This window comes from Dasypus novemcinctus, chromosome 12 (assembly GCF_030445035.2).
Source record: "Dasypus novemcinctus isolate mDasNov1 chromosome 12, mDasNov1.1.hap2, whole genome shotgun sequence".
Taxonomy (NCBI): domain Eukaryota; kingdom Metazoa; phylum Chordata; class Mammalia; order Cingulata; family Dasypodidae; genus Dasypus; species Dasypus novemcinctus.
The window spans coordinates 65,048,767-65,054,666 of record NC_080684.1 but is presented as its reverse complement, the minus strand read 5'-3'; the positions used below and the strand labels follow the sequence as shown (position 1 = coordinate 65,054,666).

The following is a 5,900-nucleotide window of genomic DNA, read 5'->3' as shown; positions in this document are numbered from 1 at the left end:
CTGGTTTCACTGCTTCTAATCTTGATAACTTTCACTCCACTCTCTGCATTGTGGAAAGGGTGATCTTTCTAACATGAAAATCTGTGTGGGTTCTTTCTTTGCTTGATTCAGTGGTTACTCTTTTTTTTGACAAATACGACTAGCCAGCTGCCCATGCACCGATTTCCTCCCTTCCCATTACCAACAACCCTGGCTTCTGCTGGTTCCCTATAATTGACTCCATGTAGACTCCAAGGATGGAGCATGAGATCTGGGTTAGGCCAGTCAGTTCTAGTTCTAGTACTTAGCTTTCATGAGACCTAATCCCGAAACTCAGGATTTTTGCTGTAAACAAGGACTTATTTTCCTTTTTTTTCTCTTCTACACTGTGTGTGAAGGGAATGCATGTATCCCTGGAACAACCATCCTCTGCACTTTGTGGGCGTTTGGCAAAATCCTGCCCAACAGCCCCACACCCAACATGCACGTGGTCAAGAGCCACCACCTGCAGGTCGCCATAGTAAATCCAGCAATAAGGAAATATTTGAAAACTGTATGGAAATTCTAGTGTTGTCCAATTGAAGGATGCCCGAGAAGGCCCTGAAAGGCCATTTTTTCAATTATCTGTTGTAAAACAGCACTTTATGAAAATGTATGCCGAAAAGAGGCATAAATGAAGTAAGTATAGCAATTCATATGATAGTGAATTGGACTTGAAAAGACATATGGAGGACGGTGGCAAGGTCTTCCAATGCACGTGTGGCTTTCCTTATACCAGCAGAACTGCCTCGGAGTCTCACATCCCCAAACTGGCCTTGAGATCCCTGCCGAGCACAGGGATCCACCTAGTAAGAAAAGGAATAGGAGAACTATGTGAACAACCAGAAGTTGTTGAAAAAGACCATCCAATTGTTGATCAATAAACCAACCCTAGACCTGACACTCAAGAACTAGACACTTCAGAAATAAAGCCAGTGGCTTCCTTTGAAGATTCTTGCAGCTCTAATGCCAGAAAACAGACTCTTACAACAGCTCAAAGATATCCTCAGAAGTTGCTTTTACCAAAGCCCAAAGTGACTTTGGTTAAACTGCCTGTCTCGCAGTTTTCTCCTATGACTTTGTACCTACAGTGGACTCCCAGTCCAGCCTATGGTGGTTGGTGTTGATCATCAGGGCTCAGCCACAGGCAACATCGCACTTGCCTTGTCCATAAGAACCCTGATCTTCAGCCTAGATTCAGAAGCTTGCTCTCTGCAGGAGAGCCTACCTCTCTCAGAGACTGAATCCCATGGCTCTTGAGTCAATTAGTACTGGTGTTCAGGTGAACTTGGGTAAAAGTCTACCTACTGCTTTATGACATCTTGGGAACACATGTCAGAAAAGCAGCATTTCTTACATCAACGTGCAGACAAAACCTCACAAAGCTTTATGCCTTCTGTGCATTGAGCTGCCCGATTCCTTTGTGTCGTTTGGTTTTCAAATTTCCCTTCCCAGTAGTGTTCACACTCAAACGTTGTTGCTGAGTTCTAAAGTAACTTCATCGATAGCCACTCAGACTGATGCTTTTTAGATGCTTGTTTCCATTCAGGTGGGATCTCCAGAGTGACGCAAACCAGCAGAATGCCAAGCTCCACAGATGACCAGGTACACATGGACCACATGGTGATGTGTGGAGACATTTTTGAGAATGTTCATTTATCATATAGGGTTCCTATAGGTACTATTATAAGCAACAATTTGATAGCAGAGACTATAACTCATAGTTTGTTACCTCAGACTGACCCTAAAACATTCAATCAAGATACTGAGAAATCTGCATCAATTATAAACTTCAGTGAACAAAATGGTATGCTTTCTTCACAAAAGATGACAGATAATCAGACCCAAACCATGGATATTAAGCTATTTAGAAAACATCTCGTCAAGTAACCTGCCAGGTCAGACACTGGATAATCATAGTCTTTTGTCTGACGGGAACACTGAACCCAACACACAACTCCTACCTGGCCCAACCCAGAATCCCAGAAGAGATTTTGATATTGAAGAGTTCTTTCAGCCTCCAATATCCAACCTCAAATGGAAGAGAGTGAAATTTGCAGTGTGAACACTAAACCAGTCTTGGAATCCCTGGACATAGAAAGTTAAACTGACATTTACTTGCAGCCACCTCTGTTCAGTCCTATGGTTGTAGGGGAAATGCTAACTTCTTATACCTTGAAATGTTTGATACACAGACACAGACAGACAAACTTCTTTTTAGACAGTTCCCTCATCTGCCTTTCAGCAGTATTCTGAAACACTCCAGCCTTTTCCATGTGCATTGATTCATCTGACACAGAGACTCAGAAGGGAATTCCACTGCTAAAAACCAACCTGATCTTGAAAGCAAAATCCAGTTAAACAGTACAGAAACACGGACCATGAATTCTGGTTTTGAAGGCCTAAGGAGTTTCGTTGTCACCAGAATGAAACTCAAGTAGCAATAAATGACTTCCTTCTAGCCAGTGTGACCTGGAACATGATGGAGTCTCAGTTCAGCTCTGTGGAAACCAAGACAGGTACAGAACTATATACAGTCTCCAAATTCTAAAAGCAAAGTCCACGTGCAAGATGGCATTTACAGTTATCTTGTGAATTTAGGAAATGAGGAACCAGAACAGCAGTGTTAACTCTTGAAAGTAGTTGATCATGCAGGTGCTTAGATTCTTTGAGGTTCTTTGCCTTTTGTACTCGTAAACATGAAATTAGTGTATAAATGTGAGAATATTATAAAGTGTATGATATTCATCTAAAAATGATAGTTATTGTGTTGCCTACTGTGGCAGTTTGAGATTATTTATGAACCCCCAAAATGGTAAGGATTATGTTTTTAAACTGGCCTGCCCCTCTGGGCATGACACCCTTTCATTGTATTAGATTCAGCTGAGATGTCTTAGATTAAATTATGTTAAGATTAGGGTTTGATTTGACCACATTGTAGAAGTAACTCAGTTTAAGTCCCCGCCTTCTTGGGGCGGTTAATATAAACAGGTACTTATGTAAGAAAACACAGAAGAAGATACATAGAAGAGAGAGAGAAAGCTCCAAAGACACAGCAGAGTAGAGAACTTAGATCCTTTGGCCCTGGGAAGAGAGATGAGCTATTGCCTGATAGTCTACAGCTGAGCCTGGAAAGAAACAAGCCCTGTGCCAGCCTGTAGCTCAGAAAGAGGAAGGCTGAACTCTCTCAAAGATTGCCCGTCATCATGCTTCAACACATGGCAACTGACTTGAGTGAGAAAGTACCTCTTAACGTACCTTGAGTACCTCTTTAGGACCTGGTAAATGTAAGCTTTTACCCCAAATAAATACCTTTATAAAGGCCAACAGGGTTCTGGTACTTTGCATCAGCACCCCTTTGGCTGACTAATACACCTATCATTGCTAGTCTTTCTATCTAAAATAAATATATTTCATACCCTTAAAAACAATATTACCCATTTAGTGGAAGCCAAACTTGACAGGTTTGTGAACTTTTTTTTCCACAGGTTTAAAACTTTTCAAATCTTTAAAACATTTTAGTTGGAGTGTAACATACTTAAATTGCACCTAAAATATATTTTTAACAGTGCTTGCTAGAAATTCCTATTTCCTGATAGTAACCTATAAAGTGGATTTAAACCATGTGCTTACATGGTTTGAAACTCACACTGCCTACAGCCACACCTGCTTTGACATCTCACTTTTCTGACTTGAAGACACAAAGGAAAACTGTAACTGTCTCTAACTATTGAAACAGTTTTCGTGTAGTCAATGCCATCCCTTGCCTAGATGAGCTATTATTGATACGAATGTAAGTGTACAGTATTTTATTCACAAGAGGCTCAGGGCTATAAAATTACCGTGTAAAGGAATAATAGCGAGGGTTTATGTGTAAATAGTGATCCTCCTAATTGAAATAATACTAAATCGTCCACGGCATGGAAATACTGGGGTGTGCCCTATTAATATCCTGCTGTCTATAGTAGGAATAGTTTAGAGTGGTGCCTCAGAGCTGCTTCCCAAAATGCACTCATAGACTGGATCTGAGCTTTATCACACCGTACATTAAAAAAAAAAGAAGTGGGAAGGGTAAAGGACACTTTCCCCTAAATTTCAATGGGTTGCACTTCTACTAAACTTAATACGGCAAGAATGCAATCTACATTTAAAGTAACCCACCTTCTTTCATTCACCACTCATCTCTTTTCCTTAAATGATTTTTGAAATGTATCTGTCTGGCAAGGGTATTATTACTTATGCCTTGAGGGTAGCAATTAAAGAATAGGACCACCTAAAATATGATAGTCTACATTTTCCCTTATTTTTATTTCAAAGAAAGTTATACCAAACAGGCTTCTTCAAAGAGAATAAGGAAGGTAAAGACCTATAGTTTCAATCATCAAGAACATTTTTTTGTTTTGTTTTGTTTTGAGATTGGAACATGGTCAAATATGCCTTTGGGGTTTTCTGCATTTAGGAGATCCTGCTTAATTGTTGGCAGTTAAGAAAAGTAAGAATCTGTGCAGTTTGTAAATGTTCTAAGTTTACAAAGAAATGCTTTGTCCTTTCTTTTGCACATGCCTGTACTTTTGAGGGCTAAATCTTCTAAAGAAAACCTAGCAAGGGGTCTAATAATTCCTTAAAGTAAAATGGTGGTGTTGCTACTAATTCATGTTCCATTCATCAGATACAGAGGACGTGTTAATAATGGGTAAAGACCATATGCCCTGGGCAGATGAGCTCAATTTAGTATATGAAACAGTTAACTTTGCCCCCAGTTGCCCATGAATATGGGTTTCAAAGCAAAGCCTTGACTTAGAACTTCATTATGTGTTAGAATCATCACTGCCATAATGTTTAAACATCTATTTAAGTCCTCCGAATAAAGGAGAAATGCGTGTTTATTCATGGCTTTTTGTAAATATAAATGCAGTGATTTATGGTCTTAAAACAACAAAAACAACATTTTGTTTCTATGACAGTGTTTGTTAATTCAGCCAATTGAGTTATTTGCAGAAAAATGGAGCATGTTATAGTTCTTTATGTATAAGAATTGTTCTCCCCCAAAACCTCCGTTACCTGAATTGTTTGAGTATTTGTAAAAACTGAAATTCACTGATTAAAAAGAAGAATGAATTTAAAATGAAAACAGAAACAGAGAATGTCCTCCTCTCATGGAGTTCACAATCTAGTGGATAGATTCATACAATATACCAATAAACCAATAAGGTTTTAACAGGCTAATGATAATGGATATAAAGATAAGTCATGGAAAACGTGAGGGTATATGAATGAATCAACTTCTAGAACTTGTACTTTTGTTTTAGGTTGGTAAATGTTAAAAATTTGAGAAAATTAATTGTTCTGGTCATTTAAACCGTTCCTAGCAATTATTTTCTAAGGTCGATGCTTTAATTTCTTGAAATAAATGTCCAGCATTTGGAAGGGCATTATTTAACCATCACTTACCAATTTTTCTCTAAATCTCCCTCTACTCTACTATTTTTCATTCAATAAGGTCACAAAGAACTAGTTCTAATAATTTGCTTATCACCGTTATTGCCTTCTATTCATTATGTTAGATTAGGTCAGGTTATTATTAAAATATAGCTTATTGTAACAAAATAATAAAACCTAGAGAAATATTATGAATATTTTAATTTTTCAATCACATCTTTGAACAGTTGTCAATTTAAAATTGCCTTTAAATTATTTCTGAATCACTTTTTCATTTTCTCCCCAGAATCATGAATTATAAATTATAGTATAAAAGTACCTAAGACTAGATAGTAAAAAAAGGCAGTTCATTGCATGTCTTAAGTGGTTTTAAATTACTCTTATTTCAGGTTTTGAGTCCTGATATAATTTCTATTCAAACTAGTTACATATATTACCATATA

General features: G+C 37.9%; 1 pseudogene; it reads left to right on the top strand.

The window, feature by feature from the left end:
• The first annotated feature begins 403 nt into the window (after positions 1 to 403).
• On the top strand, positions 404 to 2,569 carry LOC101423643 (ATM interactor pseudogene; annotated as a pseudogene).
• The last annotated feature ends 3,331 nt before the right edge of the window (positions 2,570 to 5,900 follow it).